The 24378-nt window shown below is 47.6% G+C and overlaps 1 protein-coding gene across 7 annotated transcripts in view; it reads left to right on the forward strand.

Annotated features, from left to right (window-relative positions):
• The window catches only part of LINGO1 (leucine rich repeat and Ig domain containing 1), a 471014-nt gene that overhangs the window by 167175 nt on the left and 279461 nt on the right, over window positions 1-24378 (forward strand). For 5 of the 7 annotated variants that reach the window (XM_090029091.1, XM_090029096.1, XM_090029093.1 and 2 more), the window contains one exon: window positions 13013-13055. The exons of the other annotated variants lie outside the window; for them this stretch is intronic. The gene's annotated coding sequence lies outside the window, so the exon portion shown is untranslated. The remainder of the gene's footprint in view (window positions 1-13012; window positions 13056-24378) is intronic. 7 annotated transcript variants of the gene reach the window in all.

Raw genomic sequence — 24378 nt, forward strand, 5'->3', positions numbered from 1 at the left:
GATGAAGATAGTTCTGATATTCTCTGGTTCTGAATCTCTCCTGGCCACTCTGGAGTTCTGCTACAGTTGGAAGGCTGTAAGGGGGGCTCCAAATGCAGCCAGGAGAGTTGGGGGTGAGATAAGCAGAGTGAGACATGTTTTCTGGTACCTTCTTGCAACCACTTGTTGCTGCTACACCCCATTTCAGGCCATCAGTGACCTGGAAGTGCTGCTGTGCTCACCTCCTATGCATAGCTTACCCCAGGATTGGACTTGGCCCTCACCCTGGTTTCTTTTGGCCCCTCTGAAATGCTGATATCTAGGGGAAGTGACAAGTGGAGAACCAGTAAGGCCCTCCCTCCTGATTAGTGAGCCCAGCTCGGCTGGCTGCCAGGCTTCCCTTCGGACAGATCCTGGTACACCCAACTTTCCAAGGACATGTAGGAGGAGTGCTGGGGCCTGGGGCGCTGTGTCTGGTTGGGACAGGTTGTCTTGGTTACTGTCTTGCATGAGTCCCACAGGGCAGGATCTGTAAGGCGTCCTGTCACAGTCCGTCAGGTTCTTCGGCAGGGAGTTCAGAGGCCTACTAAAGCCCTCTCTCCATGACTGCCTTGCTGCAGCCTCAGAGCCAGTGAGGATAGAGTGCTGCAGGATGCTCTCAGCCGCAGGCAGGAGGAGGATGGAAGTGATGAAGGGCCTCTAAAAGGCGGACAATGCAAAGGCACTGAGTGCAAAGGGGAATCCTGGCTTCATCAAAACAAAACGTTGATGGTACCTGAGTCCACCCAGCCGTTGCAGATGTGCCATGAGGAAGAATTTCTCCAAAGGCCTCAACCTGGCATAATGCACTGGCTTGATGCATAGGGCCGTGTCTCCCTCAAGTGGTCGGTCCTAGTATCCATGGAAGCCTGGTGCTTAACTGCAGTGGGAGCAGACTGGTTTCTAGAGGGCAAAGTTATGAGCTTGATCCTCTGATGACTGTAGTGTGAGTATGGAGCTGTGCTGAACTATACTGGCCATTTCATTGATCACTGTGAAACTCAGGCTCGTTGTCTGCCAGCGACTGGAGTTTTGCTTGTTAGAATCAGAATGTCCCAACCAAAGGTCTTGTATTACATAGATTTTTGTCACTTATTAGCATCACATTTTATAGAATCAATCTCTTATTAGAATCAAAATGTTAGGCTATAATCTATACACACAGCCTGCTGGCTGTTAGAATCCATGAGTAAAATACAATGAGCTACCAAAGTCGTACAGAGCTTCTTGACAGGACTCCACACAGGCTGCTTCTCTGCTGACTTGACTTTACTGATGCATATTAGAACCACCAGTTATTAGAATCAAGTGCTCTGCCCAACATGATTGTAATAGCTAGCAGACAATGTACCAAATTGGGGGCATGCTCCACCCCAGACCTTTTAACTAGAAACCAGAATCAAAATAGAGATGGGTTTTTTTGCTATTTTGGGGCATATAATTTTATATCTGAATTCATAACATATCTGAGCAGGGTTTTTTTCCCCCCTTTGAAAAGACCATTTAATGTGAACTTCTTTCATCTAATTTTCACACTTCACTTGTTCCTGCTGGCAAAGAACAACCCTGTATCTTGCTCGTTTCAAATGCTATGGACATAGAGGAGGATCTTCCCTCATTTTATTGTGCTTTTTCAGGGAGGCTCAGTTTCACATCTGGAAGATGCTAGTAAGTGGAAGCTATAGAAGAGAATGGATTGATTATGAAGTAGAAAGAGAGGGTGCATGAGCCCTGTCCCTCTGTGAACAAGGAAGGGTCTTACCTTTAACTTTAATCAGAGGAAAAGGAGGAAATGAGCCCCTAAAAAATGCTGCAGGTGTCAGACCTGAAGAGGGGAGCTGGTGGCTGTGGCTTATTAGGTTGCTCAAAACTAGAGGTGATGGCTCTTGCTCCTGTGCAGGGGAGTCCACAAAAAGGAAGTGGAAGCTTCTGAGAAGTGAAGTCTTCCTGAGAAGGGACAGGAGCTGTCTTCTGGTCTTCTTCTGATTCAGGAGTGTCCTCAGCCAGGCCTTGACTGGGGGGGAATAAAAAGACTGGGTTCTGTTTCTTTGGTTTCCCCCTGAGGAGACTTATACCAGCACTTGGAGAATGCTTCCCTGGTAACAGCATTTAACATCTGGACTGCTGATTGAAAAAGAGCCCAGTGCGGTGCCTGGTCAGTGGGCAGAGGCAGCCACCCTAGATACATGCTGTCTGAATTGTCCCTGTGGGCAGCAGTAGGTGCTTTCAGACTCTTTTAATTTTGTCTAAGACTAGAAGTTTTTGAGAGTGTAGGGGATGAGGGGTCTGACAGAAAGGAGAGGTGGAGTGGGGACCAATGGCCTCGCCCCTAATCCCAGCCTACTGTACTGAATATGGGAATCTCCAACATTGGGATGCTCGGGGAAGGCCTGTTTTGTGGGTCTGAGGTAGGAACTTTGATTAGACTCTGGGTCTGATTCCTTGTTTCAAGTCCTGGCAGAGGAGGAGGCTTTGACCCTTCGCAAGGCAGGCACATTCTGTTGCCTGAGCCAAAGCTGAAATTTTCCAGTGCTGTTATTAACTCTCCAACTTGGAGATAAAGGCTCTTCTGCTGTTGCCTGGAGAGCACTCTCAGCAGCAATACAGTGACAGCTTAAGTCCTTCACTGTTTCCAGTGTGTCATCATATCAGTTGTCCACTTGAAACCACTGACACTGAGCAAGACTACAACATAGAGCCATAGTCTTTTTGTCACAGATAGTTGCTTAAGCAGGCACTGTAGGCTGGGCTGTGGGGCTTTTTATCCCATTCCTATGTTATACAGCTGGCTCTGGAAGCAGGGGCTTCAGGCTGGACCAAGGAGATGATGATCTCTACTATCACCCAGTGGCAGAGCTGGCTATACTGGTTTTTATGAGCTGGGCATTCAGGCCTGGGTTCAAGTGGCATAAGTTCTGTGTGTCTGAATGATGCTCAGTTCTTGTCTGCGCGTTGTTTCCTGGTCTTGTGATTTTGTTGGTTAACAATCTCTGCCCCCTGCCACTTCCCTTGGTATGCAGATGATGCCCTGCAGAGTCTGCTCTAGGAGCAAGTCAGCAGTAAGTCAGCAGCCTAATAACTAGCTTTTCAAGTTACGTCGTCAGAAATATCAACCTCACATGTTTAGCTCGGATTATCTGGGAAATTCAAAATAATGCAGTAGAGGCCGGAATAAAAAGTATTCTTTGTGTCTACTCCCATGTAAACTAAAGACTCCTTAGCTGGCATCTCACAGTTTCCCTCAGGGCTTGGAAGTGCCTGGGGACTGGTAGCAGGTTTCATATACCTGCATTTTGGCAGCAGGTCTTTCACTAATGCTTGTGTGAAACATTGTAGGAGTTGTCCTGTGCTCAGATCTAGTATGAAAAAACCCAAGCCTTGCAGTGGGTTTCCAGTCAGTGCTGCACTGAGCTTTCATCATTCCTGGTAGGGGCTGCAGTTTCCCTCCGGTATCACTGAGGTAGAGCCAGGAGAGCTGCTGAGGGAAGCAGGTGTGTGTCATGGAGCCTGGAATTATATCCCCTCATCTGAGATGGGGATAAGACTGCAAAAGCCAGGAAAAGCTGAATTCAGGGCGTCCAACCTGCTACAAGTGGCACGGGCAGCCTCTGTTTGTGGCACGTGGTGGATCAGGGAGGGGCAAACATGAAAGCAGAGTAGTGGAGTGTACAGGGATCACAGGGCAGGCAGCAGAAAGCAGAGCACAAGATTGGGCAAGGAAAAGGAATTGGAGCGACACATGGGGTTATGCAGGGCTTAACTTTTGCCATGCATATCACAAAAGATGGGTCCCATTAGCCTATCTATTCATTGTATTCTCCTAACAAATAGCTGTTCTTTGGCAGCAATTCCCTGATCCCTACTGCTGTATGCATTCCTCCTCTGGGGAGTCCTGATAAATACTGCAGTGAAAAGACCGACATCAAAGGCACAGGCTCTTTTTAGACCTTATGCTCCCCTTGGCTAAGTCCAGCCTATGACATACATGGCTGTCTTAATCGGAGGCACCACAGTACAGCATGCAGATTAACTCTGCTTTGTTAGAGGGCATTACATCATCTCTGGGAACTTTCCCACTGGAGTGTGTCTCATCACCTGGGGAGGACCTCACGGCTGGCATTAAGTAATACATGCTGTGTCTGCTCATTTGCCATCACATAATCATCCAGAGACTTTTTTTAAGGTGAGAAGTGGCCATTAAGACTGTCCAATCTGACATTTGAGTCAGACATTAGTCAGGGTATAGAACTTCACCTGAATCTCTCTGAAAGGAAGTATTCTTCCCTCCATCTAGGCCAATATTGTCGAGCCCAGTAGCTTGTAGTTGATCTAGACTCAGACAGTGGCCCAGGTGACCTCCTGAAAGGATTAATGCTACAAAACTGCCGTTGAATGTTTTGGCTGCCATTGGCTTTTTAACGTCTTTGATCTCCCACCTGTGCAAAACAAAGAACCTTGTGAGACAGACAACACACAGGGGGAGGAGGTGGTGAGACTGTCACCTGCAGGACATAAATTATTTCATTTCAGGGGGTGGTTCTGAAGATGGATTTCTGTGCTCCTGTTGCCTGGATAGATGAGATGGACTTCACAGACCAAAATCCCTTAATCTCCAGTATACTTAACTGTATTAGCCAGATTACAGGAGTCATATACACAGTAATTGCACTCAACAGAGGCCTGCTCAGAATTTCACGGTGGAAAAAAATGAATTATTCATGTTCTATAGTCTCCCTTCCAATCCACATGGAAACACCAAGGATTCATGATAAAAACATGTTAGACACAAAGAAATGTCACATCTGAAATATAGCATGGGCTTGATTTACAGTAATTAGCCATAGCGGCTTGCAACAGCTGTTCTGAATGAAATATACCACATTCAAATGTATTATCTGGTGATCAAGACAGAAATTTCTACTTGGCACAAAGGAAGAAATGCACTAGGTATTCTCATGACTGGGAAGGGTGAGGAGCTGCAGGGCAGCCTGTAGCTCCAGAAAGCCAAGAATGGGGATCTTTCCAGGACCTCCAATAACAGGCCTAAGAAAAGCAATGGCTGAGTATTTGGGAACGTCACTGGTGACATCTGCAGAACTCTGTAGCCTTGTGTAGAGCTGAATCCTGTGCTGGTTTGCGGGGCAGTGTTTGATGATCCAAACGAAGGTGCCAATATGGTGGCCACCCTCTTTTCTTGAAATGCCAGTAGAAAACTAATCTTGCCCTAAGCCAGGTTAACTTGTTGCTGTTCTCTGAAACAGCAGTAAATTCCTGTTAATGCTGGAAGGCTCTCATAAAGCATTGCTCTTGATGCATGCCCCAGAGCTGCTCACACTGGGAAGCTAATACCTTCCTCTCTTCCCAAATGTGACTGGAATTTCTGCAAAACACTCCTGAATGATAGGCTTGCAGCAGATCTAGACCTGCCAGCTGGGCTTGAGCTCCTGCCCTGAGTAAAGAGGGAGGAAAGGAAAGAAATGTAGAGAAAGTAGAAAAGGAGAGCAGAAACAAACTGGCTTGCTTGGCTGGGGATGTTGCTGTCACAATGAGCCCAAGTCCATAAGGATGGGCGTGCCTTGTATTGCCCCATGAATAGTAAAGCCAGAGGCTGGTATGCATGGAAAAAAGGCAGTCAGTGAAGATGTAAATTGAGGAGTCAGTAAGTGAGAGACAGGCATGGGGGGTAGGGGGGAGAACGGGAATGAATGTAGCCCCCCCCTTCCCCCACCTGTCTCTCACCCAGTGACTCCTCAGTTTACATCTTCACTGGCTGCCTTCCTTGCATGCTTACCAGCCTCTGGCTTCTTTACTGTTCATTCCATCCAGGAAGAGCACGCACCAGTTGCAGAACCCAAAAGCTTGCTAAGAAAATTTTTTTCCAACTATTTAAGTTGGTTTAATAGAAGATATCAGATTCACCTAAAGAACCTGGGCCGACAGTGTGAGGATGCAGTCAGGAAGGCCAACTGTACCTTATCATGCATCCACAGGTGCATCTCGAGCAGGTCCAAGGTGATCCTCCCCCTCTGTGCGGCACTGGTCAGGCTGCAGCTGGAGTACTGTGTCCAGTTCTGGGCGCCGCACTTCAAGAGGGGATGTGGACAACATGGAGAGGGTCCAGAGGAGGCCACTCGCATGATCAGGGGGCAGCAGGGCAGGCCCTACGAGGAGAGGCTACGGGACCTGACCCTGTTCAGCCTCCAAAAGAGAAGGCTGAGGGGGAACTAGTGGCCTGTTACAAACTAGTCAGGGGGGGATCAGCAGGCACTGGGGAAGTCCCTGTTCCCCGGAGCACCATCAGGAGTGACCAGGAATACACAAGCTGGCAGAGGGGAGACTCAGACTAGACATCAGGAGGCGCGACTTCACGGTCAGGGCGGCTAGGATCTGGAACCAACTTCCAAGAGAAGTGGTGCAGGCTCCTACCCTGGGGGTCTTTAAGAGGAGGTTAGATGAACACTTTGCTGGGGTCGTTTGACCCCAGTAATCTTTCCTGCCATGGCAGGGGGTAGGACTAGATGATCTACTCAGGTCTCTTCTGACCCTAGAAACTATGAAACCTTGTCTGCCTATGTCCTTAGACCAACATGGGTACAATCTACACTCTTGTATTGACCAGATGTTCCTTGGCTGGCAATGGGTTGAGTGATACTGCAAGAAGCATGGGGGCTTGGGCAGGGTGGTAAAGCAGCATATACAACAATGGGTATCTAGATGGCTTCCATCATTGGGGCATCCTTGGGTTCTCCTCCCTGCGTTCTCCTCCCTGCATTCAAAGAGAATGAGGAAACTACTCTGACTGAACACCACAAAGTCTCTTTAAGAAATGAAATTGGGGGGGGGAGGGGAGGAGAAGGAATGAAAAAAACATTTTTTCCTCAAGGGGAAGGGGTTTGCAGCATATTACAGAGAAAATCTTTGTGTCCCCTTTTTTTCATCACAATGTGCCACCTTATCAAAGATGAAAATGTTTTGTGGGCATGGTTCCTGAGCAGTATTACAACTAAGCAGGGATGACCAGGGCAGCACAAAAATAACAGGTGTTAGCGACTAGCTATATCATCACCATCAGTAGCTGGACACCGTCACTGCCCCCTGTGCTGCAGCTGCCCAGGCTGCACAGCTTTCCTGTTAGGCTTCTGTTCCTGAGCCCCAGTCCTTAAGCAGAGGATGCTTTTCCACTTCAGCAGACTGCATTTAAGTCCCACTTGGGCTGAAAGTTTTTAAAGCCTTTTTGGAAGTCTTCATGCGGCATCTTGCTGCATTCCAGCATTTTCCTTTGCTCTTGCTAATGAGCTGGTGCTGTTCTTGGGGAGAGGCATCCTTCTCTTTATTCTCCCATTGTTGCTCACACTGTGATGGGCCTAAGCAAACAAAACCTGTTGCTCCTTTTGGTTGATTTAAAGTAACAGCTCTGAAGAGCTGGTGACAGAATGACCCAGTCTATCATCTTTACAGCCAGTCGTTTGAATATGCAATGCACATTCCTGCTCCTATTTTCAGAGCCAATATCCGAACATGGAGAATACTTTATTGTCTAAGGAATACTTATGCAAACAAACACAATAGCTTAATAGGGAACACCTGGAGAAATCTCCAAAGAAAGTGCTGTAAATTCCACCTTCCTTTGTATTTATGGGAAGATTTTTCACTGATATTTATAGTTTCCCAGACACGTTGTGGCTCTTTTGCATAGATTTGCATAGAGTGTTACATGAGTTGATGATGCATCGGAGATGGAGGCATTAATGGCATGCCCTCTGTTTCTACCAGATGGGTGCCAATGACAAGTCTGACAAATTCCTAACCTTCCTCCATTGTCCGTAATTGTATACATGCCTCTGAAAGCACCTGTGCCAGGTTTCTCAGGAAGTGTTAATTGGCTAATGGTTAGTGATTACTGAGTAATCAGAATAAATAGGCTGGACAATGGGAATGGTGGGAAAGTATTGTTTGACCATTGCATCTGATGGGGCACCCTGGGCTGGATTTGACATGGGAGTTGGGTTTTGCTAGCAGGGATAGGGAGCTGTCACTGGCAGGTCCCACTGGGGGAATGGAATGCCAGGCTTGAGCAGTGATACCTAGCACTGTGTGCTGCTTTTATGGGATGCTTGTAAAATATTTGTTCCACATGAGTATCACCTCCTGGTGGCTGGCCATCTAGTACCTGTGCCTCAAGCAGCGGAGGCCCCTGTTCTGGGAGCTGAAGCAGCAGGGTTTTGTTCCCAGTCACCCAGAGTGTGTGCAGCACAGCCACGGGCTGGCTTTTCAGGTGCACCGTGCTCTGGCTCTGTTTGGCAGTGTTGTAAGTCAGTAGATTTGGCAAAGGACAGCGGTGTTATGCTGGTCTAGATCCAGTAAAGAAGGGCTAAACGCCTTCCGATGTTGTGCACCCAAACTGGAGAGCCTCGCTAGCTAGTGAAATTCTAGTGGCAGTTTTAAATCCTTTTGCTAACTCAAGAATTTCAGTATTGATAGGAGAGTAGCACATCTGATAATGGTCCTATCCAATATTTATGAAGTACTGATTTTTTGAAGCAAATCTTTTCTTTCCTGAAAACCATATGGGTTTTCTTCTGTGGAAAGTTCCAGCTGGACAAGGCTGAAACCCTCTTTTTAGCCAAAAAGTCCACCAAAGTGTGAACATCTCCCTTCAGTCCTATCCACCAAAGTGTGAACATCTCCCTTCAGTCCTACCCTAGAGCAGAGCTGCCTGTGGACATGTGTGGGGACCTGGCCTGTAGTCTTTTGATGGTGGCGCCTGTTTTCTTTCAGGCTGACTGAACCCCGCAGTCACCGAACAGCCGTGAGTTGACTGTTCAGCCTGGGCCACAAGTGCTAATAGTCCCCTGAGCCATCACGCATTAGTGCCATCTCCTGGAATAAAATAGTTCCCCCTTGGCTACATCACACATCCAGTTAGGCCTCAATATAGAGGACTGTGCTGCTTTTGTGGGGAGAGCAGACTGGTCTGTCACTTGTGCTGCCCACAGGTGGAGGTCTGCAGGTGTGCAGCCATGAAGAGTGATGGTGCATGGCATCTTCTAGGACTTCACTTGTAGCATGGGGTTTTCACATGAAACCCGGTAGTGTCACATGAGCCTGAAGAAAGGGTATACAGCCAGCTTCCCTAGTTAGTCAGCTGCTTTGGCATCTTCCTGCTGTGCCTTCAACAAGGCCAGGCCTCAGGGGCTCTGCTTATTTTAGATTTCTCTGATACAATACATCTGGAAGAAACCTCCCTCCTGCCTGTAATACCGACTCCATTAAACAGCTTCTTGTTCTCATACCGCAGGGCTCCGAACTGATGAACAAAAGGAGCATTGGCAGCCACTTCCCTCAAAACACGTTCTCTCTGGAAATACATCTGTTCCAGAGTGACTGGCTGGCCAGCTCTGTAGAATAAGGAGAGAATATCGGGAAAGGGGAGGAGGGGGTTGGGAGCAGGGGCGGTGGGAAGATTGGTAGATGTATCCCCTGCCTCTCATAGGCTTGCTGTGAAAGCGGCATTGGAAGCCAATGTTTAACCTCTGTTTAATTAAAGTAGCCCGAGAGAGAGGAAGACGGAGAGAGCTATGCATGCAGAGCATTGTGAATGGTTTCCTTTCATAGCCTGGGGGGGTGGGGGGGACAGGACTAAAAGGGCCCTGAATAGTTTTCCCCCTTTTAAATTTTTAAAGCTCCTTGCCCAGTGACAGGGAAACCAGAGTTAATTATATTGAGTCTATCTCTTCCTCCTTGGTCTGAGATCAATCTTAACAAATTGTGCAGCTCCCAGTGTTTGCAAAAGGAAGGTGGGGGAGAAGAAAGGACCAGTTTTTGTTAGTGTGCTTACACTGCCACCTGGAAAGCTTTTGCTGCAGTCTCAGTGCTGCTTGTCCTCCTTGGCAATTTGCTGGGTAGGCATGGGGCATGAATCTTGAGAAAGTCTGGAAAGGATCCTGGAGAAGCAACGCTGCCTGGGTACCTGGTGTTATATTTGGAGTTCCTTAGCACTCACTGTGGGTTGCTGTTTCTCTAAGGGTAGGAGATTGACTCCAATAGAGTCTGTTCCCAGTGGTATCTATAGCCATGTGACCTATCAATGGGAAAAGAAACATGAAGCAGGGCAGTGTTCAGGGATTCATGATTTTTCCAGTTTATCCCTTGTAATGGGATGCCCCTGATCCCATTACAAAGAAAGGGAAAGAGGGCCTTTAAGACATCTGGGCTGCCCTGGCCAGAAGGGGCAGGACCTGAGGAATATATATAAACCCAACTCCTCCCAGAGCTGGGCAGACTGACCCTGGCAGGCGAAAGAGAAAGAGCTCTTGAGCAAAAAAGCTAGAATCTGCAGCCAGGGGTGGTGAGTTGGCCTGGGGAGGGGCCAAAATTTGGGGAAAGCAATAAAGGGGGCCTGAGGATAGGTCAGACCTGAAAGAAATGCAGCAGAGACAAACTGAGCCTGAAGGAAACCTGATAGGAGGAGCCTGAGCAGAAATCCTCACTGAGGAGTCCTGCACTGATGTGCAGTCTCTTTTTCTTCAGGGCTTGGGTCCCTCTGAGGAGCTTACTGAAACCCATTCCTTTATAACCACCTTCGCCTCCAAGGACCAGTGTTTCCTCCCGTTCTGCAGCATGCTAGAGAGAGGTGCAATAAATAGTGGGCATTAGGGCTCAGAGTTAATATTAGCTTCTTTGGAAACCTCTGTATAGCCTATGGGTCTTTGTAGAACTGCCAGGAGTTTCCTTAAAGACTAAGATATATAGGCTTTGATACTATATTTCATCAAGACAGGCTTAGAGGACATAGGTGAACCAGTCATCAGCATTTTTGCTATTCTTCTTTCTACTCAAGTGTTTGCACAGGGATAGGAGAATTGTGACACATCTACACGGTGATCAGTGAGGTGACTGCAACACAGGTATACGTTGCTGCAGTGGCTTGAATCCAGATAGCACAGGTAATGCTGAATGCGTGATAATGTGGAATTCAGTGCCAGCTGTAGAAACCCATCGGTACCCTGGGCATGAACCTGGGTCCCTTGGTGCTCCAGAATTTTGTTCCAACTTGTCTCCGCTGCTGCTATTCCCCATGTTAGGGAGATTAAAGCCAGTGGGGGTATGCCTTCCCTTCCTGCAATCACACTGATTATAGTGTAGCCATAACTTTTATGAAAAATGCCAGGGTGGAGAGAGCACAAGAACAAGAAAGAACAAAAGCAACCATCTCCATAAGGGAGCACAGCATGTCTCCGTAAGAATATGCTGCTTTGGCTGGTTCAGCAAAAGGGAGCAGATTTCCAGCAATCATGAAGTGTGCAGCACAAAGAAAAAAAGGTGGAAGGGGAGGGGGAGGGCAGAGGGGAGAGGTTGTGGGGGGAGGCCAAGCAGAAGTTATGCAGCTAATTCAGATAGATTCAAGCCAACCCCTCTGCCAACCTGGTAGCTATTTTCCCCAATAGTTAACTGTTCACAACATAGGCCTTACATGCATGGTGCTGGTCCTTTACTTGTGAGCTTAGCCCGTGGGCCTCTAGTCTGCCTTCTTGCAGTGAAGCCTTTTTTTGTATTCTAAGCTTCAGAACAAACTCAAATTCTACACTTTGGAGAGACTACATTTTTTTTGCAAGTGGCAGAAAACAGAAGCATTTGTAAATAGTGCCAGATTGCAAATGACAAATATTCTTCCTTATTTGTCTACAGTGCTTAGATGCTCTACTAATAATGTTTTTAAAAGTCCCATGGATATATATATTCACATTTCATATATATATGAAATGTATGGGTGGTCAATGTTGCTGTTATGCACCAAAATCCTTGATTTAGATGTGTTCCTTTTTTTTATTTTCCTAAATCGCCCTCCTAGGGGGCTTTCTTTCTGCAATGGCAGGAGTTCAGGATTTCTCCTGCAACAGTAGAAGATGTTGCAGTTGCCTAAGGCATAGAATGGAGTGGGTTGGACTACATTGTTAGCCAGCTCATCACCTGTCATAGGCAAAACAAGAAGCACTCAGTCAGTCCCCATCGTTCTTCACCCGCTCTGCACTGGAGCTGGCACTGCAGAATCCTAAGCCATATGGCTTTTAGGTGGTGGTGGGGTGGGTTTCTTGAGCTACTTCTTGCTTCTTAATATAGGATACACTTCTGTAATGGGATCAAGTAACCAGGATCCTTCGGTATGAGTAAGGGGACAGCCCAGGTTTGTTTCATCTCCAGGGCTGCATGTCTAAGTAGCATCTGATTCTACTCTGTTCATCATCAGGCTGTAGTAACAGGCAGGCGAAACCTGGTATTTGCCTGTGCGTAGCCTGCAACAGAGTTCCCAGCTGCCCAGTTGGTGTGTGCCAATGGCTTACAATCTTTTCCATGCTGTGACCACACGTAGCAATAGCTAAAATAATTCAGGCGCTCCTCTCATCTAGACATTAATAGAGGAAGGGTTACAATCCTCCTAGCACCTGAGCTTGGAACTCCTGCTGCTTGCATGATGGATACCTGTCCAGTTCTGAGAGCCAGTGGTTGTGTTCACACAAGTGTGAAAAATTGGAAGCTGTGACTGAAAATATAACTATTAGTATTTAAATCTAAATATATTCAGCTACATATGGGATCTTAACTGACTTTAATTATTAAGGAATTAATAGAAATCTATTACTTATCTGTTACAGAGCGTATCTTCAGTAATTAAGTAATGACAGTTAATTCTTTCCTACTATTTTAATGTACTGCTTTTCCCTTTCCGGTTGTAGCATTCAATCAAAGAATCTAAGTGTGAATCTTATCTGCTTCATGCTGCATACATGTAGTGCATTGCCAAAGTAGGGTTATTTCCATTACAGGTCAATGACTACAACAGTGCGATCAGTAGAGGTAGCCAAGGCATGTAAGAATGGATCCTGCCCATTAAGGTGTGATTATAATTGAACTGACATTCCTGTGCCGCCCTTCTAGAACGCTTGTGGTCATGAATGATCTGCCTACTGAACCGTGTTTCTCTGTTCCTTTGTAGATCTCTTACCGAAGCAAAAAGCCCTTTCAGGATTTTGTCACTGGTAAGCGACACAATGTTTCCTCCTCTCAGACCTACTAGTTTGTGTAGAAGCTTCTATTTTTGTTACTGTACATTGTTCTGTGTCAGTATGTACCTATGTGTTGGGGGGGACATGTATACATCTGTTACTGGCACTTAACGTCTACTATTTCGGTGAGTCTATAAGAACCTTTTAGAAAGATTATGAATGGCTGAAATAATTGAAAAACATTATTTAATGGATGCTGAATTACCTTTCTCTTTTTGGAGTAGCACTAGTGAACACTAAATGTTCTGGTAAACATGAGGGGCCTGATAGTTCACTCTGTGCTGGAGTAACTCTATCACAATCAAAAGACTTACACTAATGAAACTGAGCAAGCCCATTCATTGTATTGTTTGGGATTGGGCATTGTGGGCTACTGATGGGCTACTTCTTCTTTGAACCTCTGGGGTCAGGGATTCGGTTTGTCAGATAGAAATCAAGAGCCACTAGCTCAAGAGTCTATTAAAGCAAAACAGAAGACTTACTTCTGATAGTTTCACCTTCCTCTGTATTTGAATCCAAGACTGGTGCAAGACTATTGACTTCATTAGGGTCACCCCTGAATTGCACCAACAGAATTCAGGGGTGCCTTTTAACAGCTTACCTTTCTAAGGGGCATCCACTAGGTGGGTTTATAAACTAAAATGGGGGCATGTGCCGAGACTCAGTTCTGCCAAGGTTTCAGCCCCGACAGCATTTAAAATGAGTCGGGAAGTATAATTACTTCTGTTCTGTGGTGGAGTGGGGAGGGGGAATGGCCAATGGCAGAGTCAAATTTTATTGTTGCATTTCTGTAATCTTCAAAAGGAAACAGAACGGGCACCCTCCATTCTTCCTGGGTAAACTTTGATGGATGAAAACTGAAAACTTCAATTGAGAAATTGACATGATGATTTAAATAAAAGCAGGGATGCCTCAAAATCATTGTGGAGGCTCAGATATTCCTAAGGGCAGGATTCAGGAGACCTTTTGAAAGATCAGAAGGCAAAGTGATATGTAGGAATAGAGCAGCAATTCCCCTCAGGACCTTGCAAAGGAGCAAGGTTTAGATAAAGAACAAATGGAGCAGTTTGGTTCTGTAAGAAAATGTGAACAGTCAGAAAGGCAGGAGTCCTGGCTTTACCTGCACCAGGCAAGACAATGTCGTCATCTGTAACCTTTCCAGTGATGGGCTTGTTTCAAACCATCCCATAGCAGATGCTCTTCCACAGCTACCTAGTCATTTCACTTGTTTTCCTTTTGCCACACAGATGTGATGGCAAATTGCATGGGAAGTTTATTAAACCTGGTTATTTTCCTGTTAATTCTAGGATCCATCTAGTTCAGCCACAGAGACTTGGCTCTACCTCCAAATGGAGAATAAGAGGAAACAAAAGCACCCCTCGTACTAACACCCTGCTATACCTTGTATGAAAGGTTGAAGTCCTAAAATGTGATGCCCCAAACTAATTGGTTTCTAGAAACCACTGACAAGGAGGCAAATTAAATTTGAGGTGTGTTTTTTAACATACAGAAGTTCTTTAGAGTCGATAAAGTGGTTTTAATAGCCTTAGACAGTCATGATGAATTCTGGTTAACATCTAGGCTTATTTACCTTGCAGAGTAACTAAAGTAATGATGGCACAAAGCAAAAAGGAGTGTTTACATAGGGGAATGACTTCATTTAGAAGGGGAAAAAGATGAGAGAAAGTACTACTAAATCACGTTCCTGTGTGTTCAGAATGAGCAGCAGACAAATCTGCACTTCCCAGGTGGGCACATAGAAGAGTGCACATATCCAGGTTACCTCTTTCTTGAATCTTGTGCAGTTGTCCCAGCATGTTAAAGGTCATCCCTGGGGCATGATGCTCATAACCATTTCACTACGACAAGCTGAAAATTATCTTGGTGAAATATGAATGTACCATCTTTCAGAAATGGGGGAGCAGCTTTAGAGCTAGTGGCCATTTCATATGGCTCTTTTAAAGGCAGTGAAGATGCTCCCAATTGCATTACCTGAGAATCTGACCAGGTTTTTAAACTTTATTTATATTGTGGCTTGTTAACATGAAAATTGCATCATGGAGAAGTTGGACAGAACGATGAAGTTCAGACAGGGCATGCATGCCGTTATTTATTGGGTGTCTGTCATAGCTTGGAAAAGGAAGCAGCTTTAATTCAGTGGGTCTTTGTATAGGGGCACACATGGACCCATCCTGGGCAAAATAAGTTACCCATAGAATCTGAGTAACCAGCTCTTTCTGTATGAAACTTCCCTTCAAGCTCTAGACTTATTCTATGGCTGATTGATTGAGGCAAGGGGTTAGTATTCAAGGTAACAAAATGGCTTTCATTGCTTTACTTAAACCCAAAAGAATATAACAGACCGTCATGTATAACAAGAGTGAGCATCTCACCCTTTATCTGCCTCATTCAGGTGAGATCTGCTGTCACCTTAAGGAGGTTTGCTTGAGCGTATTACTACAGACTCTTCATTACTCAGCCTCAATGATGGCAGTGATGGTTGGTGCCCCCAGGTAGACCGTCCTTTTAAGGCTGCTGGTATAGCTGTCTCATTCTGCTCAGAAGACACAGTACAAGAGATGGGAAACCTGGTCTACCCTGAGTATGAGGCGACCAAAAAAGCTTAATGAAGGCAAGGCCTAGAACTATGGTTCCCCCAAAGGACAGATGTTTATGGTGGCTTTAGTGCGCCTTTCTTAAATGATGCAAGAAACAATATAAACCGAAACCTTGAAGCTAATTAGAGAGCTTTAGTAGTGTACAAGTACACAGGGGATCTTTTTATTGTCTTAGTCTTAAACCACCAGTGCAGTAAGGCAATGGTTTTGCTGTACATTGCTGCTTCGGCTATGCTTGGCAATGGTGGTGGGATTTTTCACAGGCTACAGGTTGTGGGCAATAGATAAACTGGAGGTTCTCTTCATTAACAAATCGTTGCCAGCAAATCTTCCTCTTCCTGTTCTCCACCCACGGGTGGCTTTTGCTTTGCTGTGCCTCTTTCACTGCCACGCTCAAAAGTTTCATTTTCTTTAGGGGAGAGGAACCCGATGATCAGCACATAGGGATCCAACTGGGGACTTCTGTCAGTACTTGAGTCCCAGATTCAGCTAGAGCTGGACCCACTAGCAAAGGCAGCAATAAATTCCTGTCTTCTAGACTAGGTACACAGGAGGACCTGTAATAACACCCTTGCCAGTGAGTTGCATTAGCAGAACTGACGAGAATGCAACATAGCAGGGACTTTGATATTATAGACTTCCCTTCCCCAGCATGCTGTCTCTTTTTGTGATCCAGTAAAAGAAATGAGACTCTGAATGCTAATAAACTTATAATGGGGTGGAGTTTATTGAGCACTGCACAGTCTTCTTCTTTTCTCTGAGGCATCTAGTATAGCTACTGTTAGATACCAAGCAAATAATTTGTAGCAAATGTATTTAATGACTTCTACTTCTTTCAGCTGGCAAATTGTCCATGAATAGATTTAGTTGTTCAAAATGACTTGCTAGATACCTTATTTGACTAATTCTTGGCCTGTTGCTTGCTTGGAAGCATTTGGGATTTGAAGTGCAAGCTGCTGTGATTGGCGGCAAGTTGCACGGTGTTTCTCTTCCTTGGTTGGATGACAATAGCTGCATAATTCTTAGAATTGATGTTCCACTATAAATACTTGTAAATCCATTCACTTGAGGGAAGCCTCCACAAGAGGCCTCTGAGCAGTCAAAGTGAATGCATTTAGGAGTACAGAAAAATATTTGTAGGGAAGCCTCTTGCTAGAGTTCACTATGGTGAAATACTGGAGTTGGTAGGGTACTGGTGGGCCTGCAGCCAACTCTGCAATGTGTAAAAAGATTTGGTATATAGCTACATTTTATGTATGAGTGATGTCCCTGCAAACATATCTAATCACTAGCTAAGGTAATAACTGCAGAGCTAAACTAAGAGGAGATGGAAGAGGACCCAGATCAACCAAAACATTGCAGCTTTTATAATTCTCACACCTCTGTTTCAAACTACTGCCAGTCTAGCTCTTCCTGTCATCTTCCCCTTTCAAGGTCTTTCCTCCACTGGAAGGCAAAAAGCTATTCCTGTTCTTCTGCTTTTTGTGGTTTGTGGCTTTCTTTCAAGTTCAGCTTGTGTATCCTGGTCTGACCTTCTGGCATAGTGGCTTCTCATCTTGCTGACATGAGACCCACTAAAGTTAATCCCCTCCAATAAGCCTGCTACCGCTCCCTGGTAAGACTAGAGGCAGAAAAGAAGAAAACATAAAGCCTTCTGGTATGCATCTCAATGCCCTTTACCTTATCTGTCTGTGTAGCTGACCTGCAAGTATATTGAGACAGTGTCTTCTGCAGTAGCCAGCACACTGTCAGCACTTAACTGGATATGGAGCTGTATGTGGCAAGTAGGTTGCTGGGAGAAGCATGCAGAAGAGTGGCAGGGCTGAAGATGATGAATGGATGCCTCCCTGCTGTGAAATGAGGACATTAGCCATCCCTCATCCAGGCAGGACAGGAAGATTCTGCAGACCCGAGCAGTAGTCAGTGAGATGACTAGCTGTCAGTACCATGCTTGGCATCCAGAAGGCAATAATGCAAGATCCCCCTTCTGTAGCAGTGTCAGATTCCTACCTTAAAGAGGATCCTGTTTTAATCTGCCACTGTATCAGCTTTATTCCAAAAGCCTGTTATAGGCAGATGAGAGGTTGATATAAGTGCCCTGCTTCTTTCTGTTTGATTGTAGCCCTATTGGCTGAGGAGAAAAGAAAGTCAAAACACTGCCCCTTGGAGGCATGATGGAGTAGGCAGGCTTCAGGTTCTACGCTTGGCCTTGCTGATGACTGACTCTCCTTTGCTCACTCCTGTAAAATCACGTGTGGGTCGGTGTCTCACAGCAGGTGGGTGCATTGCTGTAGGCACCTAAGCAGCATCTGTAGTATTTTTTATTAAGTGTCAAATACCAGCAGCTCCCAACTCCCTTTGACCTTAACCATCCCACTCCTGACCACAGTAATGGAAGAGGTACCTGACACAGGGATTTGAAGGGTCTTAAGAATTAGAAGCCAGGCAAGCTGTGAAAATCCTATGCCTGCTAAGCTGCTTGCAAAAGCAGCTTCAGTGGGTTACAGCTCTGTGACCTTAGTCTGTCCCTCTGTGTGCAAGAGCAGCTCAGTATGGAATGGCCCCCATGCCTTTCCCTATGGGACAGTATTAGCACTTTTCCCAAGGAAAATACATATTTATATGGCAACACCAGACTGGCAAATTATTCAGACATCCTTAGCAGGGGCAGAAAAAGTGCCTAATGACAAGAGGAGATAGCTGAGCTGGGCTGAGCTGAAGGCAAACCTTTCGTTAGAGTATACTTTTCTAGGTTCTGTGCGATGTACTTGTTAATATCTCTGCTTGTTCCAAGAAAGGCCTTTCCATTTTCGATCATGCGGTTCCTGCTGTTGAGTTCAATACAACACCTTCAAACCCAGCGAATCGCCTGAAGGCCCTGGATAAAAGTGTGTGTGTTGGGGGAGGGATGGTAAGGGAAATGTCATTGCCAGGGTTAGAAAAAACTGGTATGAAAGAAATATATACCTTTCTCAGTGTGATTGCATTGAGACTGGGGAAGAGGAGGGGCCGCATTCCAGTTCGTTACACCTGGACATCAGTAGACTTAACTCCAGACTTTCACAGATTTCATAGATTTCATAGACATCAGGGCTGGAAGGGACCTCGGGAGATCATCAAGTCCAGCCCCCAGCCCAAAGGGCACGAAGTCAGCTGGGGTCATAGGATCCCAGCAAGATAAGCATCCAATTTCCTCTTGAAGGTGTTCAATATAGGTGCTTGAACCACCTCCCCTGGCAGACTGTTCCAGACCTTGGGGGCTCGGACAGTAAAGAAATTCTTCCTTATGTCCAGCCTGAAACGGTCTTGCAGGAGTCTGTGACTGTTCGACCTCGTCATCCCTTGGGGCGCTCTGGTGAACAGACGTTCCCCCAGATCCTGGTGGTCACCCCTGATAAACTTATAGGTGGCCATCAGATCACCCCTGAGCCTACGCTTTTCCAGGCTAAAGAGCCCCATGGCTCTCAGCCTGTCATCGTAAGGTCTGTTTTCCTGACCTCTGATCATGCGCGTGGCTCTTCTCTGGACTCTCTCAAGCTTCTCCACATCCTTTTTGAATTGTGGAGCCCAAAACGGGATGCAGTACTCCAGCTGCAGCCTTACCAAGGCCGAGTACAGAGGGAGAAGGACATCCTGGGATTTGCTCGAGAAGCATATATGGATGCAAGCCAGCATTTTGGTCCCTTTACTAGATGCAGCATCACATTGCAGGCTTATGTTCATCTTGTGGTCAGTGATGGCCCCCAAGTCTCTTTCTTGCATAGTGCTAGCCAACATAGCACTGCCGAGCCTATAAGGATGCTGCAGGTTTTTCTTCCCAAGGTGGAGAACCTTGCATTTTTTGGTGTTAAACACCATCAGGTTTTCATCTGTCCATTTGCTGAGCCTGTCCAGGTCAGCCTGGATCACCTGCCTATTTTCTGGCGTGGATGCTTTGCCCCAAAGTTTGGTGTCATCGGTGAACTTGGCCAGTTCACTCCTGACTCCAATGTCCACATCATTAATGAAGATGTTGAACAATATGGGTCCAAGGACAGAGCCTTGGGGGACCCCACTGGTCACAGGACACCATGATGAGTGACTGCCATCCATTACTACCCTCTGGATCCGACCATGAAGCTAATTTCCCAGCCAGTGGATCATGGTGGACCCCAAGGCCACAATTGGCCAGTTTTCCCAAGAGGTGATCATGGGATACCAGATCGAAGGCTTTTTTGAAGTCAAGATATATGATATCAATCTCTTCTCCCTTGTCCAGGTGATAGGTCACCTGGTCATAGAAAGAAATGAGATTGGTCAAACAAGACCTACCCGCAACAAACCCATACTGGCTATCCCTCAGGATGTTGGCATTGGCCAGTCCATTAAGGATGGCCTCTTTAATAAACTTTTCTAAGATCTTCCCCGAGATAGAAGTCAGGCTGATGGGTCTATAGTTAGCTGGATCCGTTTTCCTCCCTTTCTTAAAGATCGGCACCACATTGGCCTTCTTTCAGTCTTCGGGCACTACACCAGAGCGCCAGGAGTTTTCAAAGATTCGTGCCAGGGGCTGGGCTATGATGCTCACCAGCTCCTTGAGTACCCTGGGGTGCAGGTTGTCAGGGCCAGCGGACTTGAAGGTATCCAGCTTCTCAAGGTGTTCCTTCACGAGGTCAGCATTGATGGAGGTCAGGGGATCTCCCTCACCTGGACCTCCCTGTCCCGTAGCGGGCCTGGGTGTCCCATGGGACTGATGAAAGACCGATGCAAAGTACCCATTTAATAGGTTGACTTTTTCCTGGGCGTCAGTTGTCAGTGGCCCCATCTGGTTGATCAGGGGTCCAGTGTTGCCCTTGCTTTTCCTCCAGCTCCACACATATCTGAAAAAGGACTTTTTATTGTCCTTGATGCTCAGAGCTAGTTGGAGTTCAGTTGCAGCCTTGGCTTTCCTGGTTTGCTCCCTGCAGGACCGGACCAGTGCAGAATAATTCTCCTTGGAGATGAATCCCATCCTCCATCCTTTGTAGGCTTTTCTTTTCAGCCTCAGGAGGTCTGCTAGGTTCCTGGAGAGCCAGGGGGATGCTATGCCCTCTTGCTGCCTTTCCTCCGAGATGATGGAATAGACTTAGCTTGTGCATTGAGGATCGCTCCCTTGAGGAGCAGCTACTCTTCTTGAACTCCCCTCTCCCTGGGGTCGTGGTCCCTTAGGGCCTGACTGACAAGTCTCCTGAGCTTGTCAGAGTTGGCTTTCCTGAAGTCAAGGATTTCCATGTTGCTGACTGACTTGCCAGCTTTACAGCAGATGGTGAAGGTGATCAGCTCGTGGTCGCTGTCACCCAACTTCCCATCAATCACCAGGTTGTCGATTAGGTCATCCCCAGTAGCCAGTACCAGGTCGAGCAGTGCTTTACCTCTCATTGGCCCATAGACTTCTTGAGTCAGGTAGAGGTCATCCACGCATGAGAAGAAGCTTTGCGACCGCTTGGATTTTGCTGAGTGGTCCTCCCACGAGATGTCCGGGTAATTGAATCACCCATGACAACCATGGTCCTGGAGCACGAGGCCTCAACCAGTTCCCGGGCGAACTCCTGGTCAAGCTCAAGACTATAGGTGGGAGGTCTGTAGTAGACTCCCACCGTTGTGTCCCCTGTGCCGTGTTCCCCATGGATTTTAACCCGGAGGGTCTCCAGTCGTCCACCCTGGTCACCAATATCGTGTAGCTTTCCTTAACATAGAGAGCTACCCCCCTGCCCCTTTGATCTGAACGATCCCTCCTGTACAGGGTATAGCCATCTATACCCAAGGTCCAGTCATGGGTGGAGTCCCACCAGGTCTCCGTTATTCCTATGACATCATAATTCTTTGCACTGAGCAGGAGGACGAGCTCCTCCTGCTTATTCCCCAAGCTCCTGGCATTTGTGTAGAGGCAGGCAAGCCTCCCCTTGGGGGCTCTTGCCTTGCCCACAGATTGTACCAGGGCTGGGGCAGGGGTGGGCTCCCTTAAGTGCCTTGGCTCGCTGGCTTTGCAAGGGTTGCTCAGCGGGCCAGCAGTGGTGGTAGTCCCCCCGTCCCCCAACGAGCTTAGTTTAAAGCTCAGTGGAGCAGGTCAGCCAGTTTGGCTGAGAAGAGCCTCCTCCCCAGGGGAGAGAGGTGGAGGACATCCCTTCCCAGCAGCTCGCTGTCTCTCTCGCCGAAGAGTGGGCTGTGGTCATGGAAGCCAAAGCCTTCCCGATGACACCAGCGCCACAGTCTTTGGTTCACTACGTGAATCCTCCTCTCCCTCCTCGGCCCATAGCCCGAGACTGGGAGGATTGATGAGAACACCACCTGTGCCCCCAGACCCTTTAGCCCCGCTCCCAAATCCCTGTAGCGCTTCGTGATCCAGCTGGGAGCGCTCCAAGCCGTGTCATTGGTGCCCACATGAATAAGGAGCATGGGATAGTGGTCTGTGGGCCAGAGGAGCTTAGGGGTCTTCTCCGCAATGTCCCAGATGTGGGCCCCGAGGAAGCAGCAGACTTTCCAGGCTGAGGGGTCGGAGTGGCAGATTGGCCCCTCAGTGCCCCGCAAGATGGAGTCTCCCACAACAAACACCTTACGTTTTGTCTTGGGGAGAGTGGGGACGGTAGCTGCAGTTGGGCCTGGGTTGTCTGTGAGAGCTGGCAACTCAGCAGGCTCTGCTGGAGCAGCAAGAGGTGTGGACCTGTTGCTGAGCTCCGGTGGGGCAGGGGCCTTGGTGTGGTGGGCCTTCAGGCCCTTGACCACCTTGGTCCATGCCCCTGACTGGACAGAGCGGGAGGTCCCGGAGTCCTCCCTTGTCCTGGAGGGAGACCGTGGTCTACCCTGTGGCTCCCGGGGGAGAAGGGCCTGGCAGTAGGAGTCAATCTCCTGCTCACAGTCCCTGATGGCACGCAGTCTCTGGACTGTGGCCTTAAGCTCCTCCAGCTGGCGCGCCAGAGACCCCACAAGGGAGCAGACATGGGCAGGTGGGCATGTTCCCAGCCGCCAGAGCCTGAAAAGGGGACAGGCAGCCCCCACAGCCGAGAGCCAGGGGCTCCGTGTGCGTGGAGCCCAGGACCATGGGCTCCATCTGGGTGGCCATCTCTGAGGTGCCGGGTGGGGACCGCAGAGACCGAGGGGACCCTCGGGGTGCGGCGTGTGCCCATCCGTGTCATGCCCCTGGTAGGCTGGCTGCGGCTGGGATTGTCTATCCTGGGAGGTCACAGGCAGGGTCTCGGTCCCTCCTGCGCTAACTCACGCACTGGCAGACGAGCGCACCTGTTTGCGCAGCCTCTTCGCACGGCCCCGGTTGTGTGGCTCCCTGGGGGGCTGGGCGAAGTAGGGGCTTGGGCGGGGCTTGTCCCGGCCTGGCTCCACGCAGCCACCTCCTTCCACTCAGTGAGGGGTTAACCCCCTCCCACCACGGGTCCTGCTTGCCTCCGGCTGTGCTGGGGGGTCAGCGGGGGGCTCCGCGGCTGCTTGGGGGTGTCTGGGGGGTTTTGGGGGAGTGGGAGCGCAGCGGGCTTTCACCTGCATGTCTCTCGCCACTCCGGAGCCTAACTTAATTTTGTGTAGTTGAAATCCAAACCTAGCTCTGGAAGAAATCACATACACGCTGGCCTGAAATTTCTTCTGGTCCTGGATGGCCACATAACACCTATTTTAGTCCTACCTCTATCAACATTTGAAAATGAATGCAATTTGAGAGCACGCCTGAGTGAGATGCTGACTATGCAGTGTCTCTGTCTGAGAACTGGCTGTAGGGTCCAAAAGATTTCAGCAAGGTTAGTGTCTTCCCTTATGCCCATACCACACAGACCCATTTCATCTGAAATGTGTGAACAGACCTGGAAAATGATTTATTTCATCACAGTGGAACAATCAAGAGGCTCAAACCATATTTACAGCTTGCTCCCAACATTGGCAGCCTCAGCATATCGACTGTCTCAATCTAATTTACTGTCCCTTATGTGCCTTGGTACTTCAGCATGAACTTTCTCACTTCCCTGTGAATGAATTCATTTAGGAGGCTGGCTGTCTTGCAGGCTACTCACAGGTTCATGTACAGCAGAAATCGGTATGCTCAGGATGGACAGGAAAACCTTCATTCCTACATAAACCTCCAGGCAGAGTATGGATGGGTCTCTTCACCCCTGTATCAGAGACACAACATGGAGGGCAAATTTAGAAGTGGTATAAGTTATACATGGGGAATTGAGTGGAAATTGCACACAGAGAAAGAAGAGGAACATGAAGGGAGTAAGGCTACATTGTCTTGCATCCTTCTGTTTTTTGCAATCCCTTCTGCTGTCTTAGCAAGGAACTAAGAGCAGCAGGCATATCCCCTCTGTGACTGGCTCAGACTAATTGTTGAGGTCACTCCTCATTGTCAGCAACATGATGAGGCAAGAGCCAGCACTCACAGTAAATAGCCAGGGGTGGTCTGAACAAGATTTCCATTAATGAAAGAAACAGCCAGCTAGGAGATGGTGATAGAAAGGGAATGCTGCTGATGGTACGTAGTCAATCTGTGGTACTCCCTGCTGCAAGAGGCCTTTGAGTAGTATGCTGTGGCCTTTTCTAATGGCTTCATTTTCATAGCCATTGGCAGCTAATGCAGGTGCAGCTACTGGTAAGCAAGTCTCATGTTTAAGGTGATCCCCACAGAGATGAGGAAGGAATTTATTTTCACTAGGTAGTGA

This window comes from Crocodylus siamensis, chromosome 15 (assembly GCF_052110815.1).
Source record: "Crocodylus siamensis isolate JL-2025a chromosome 15, ASM5211081v1, whole genome shotgun sequence".
Lineage (NCBI taxonomy): Eukaryota > Metazoa > Chordata > Crocodylia > Crocodylidae > Crocodylus > Crocodylus siamensis.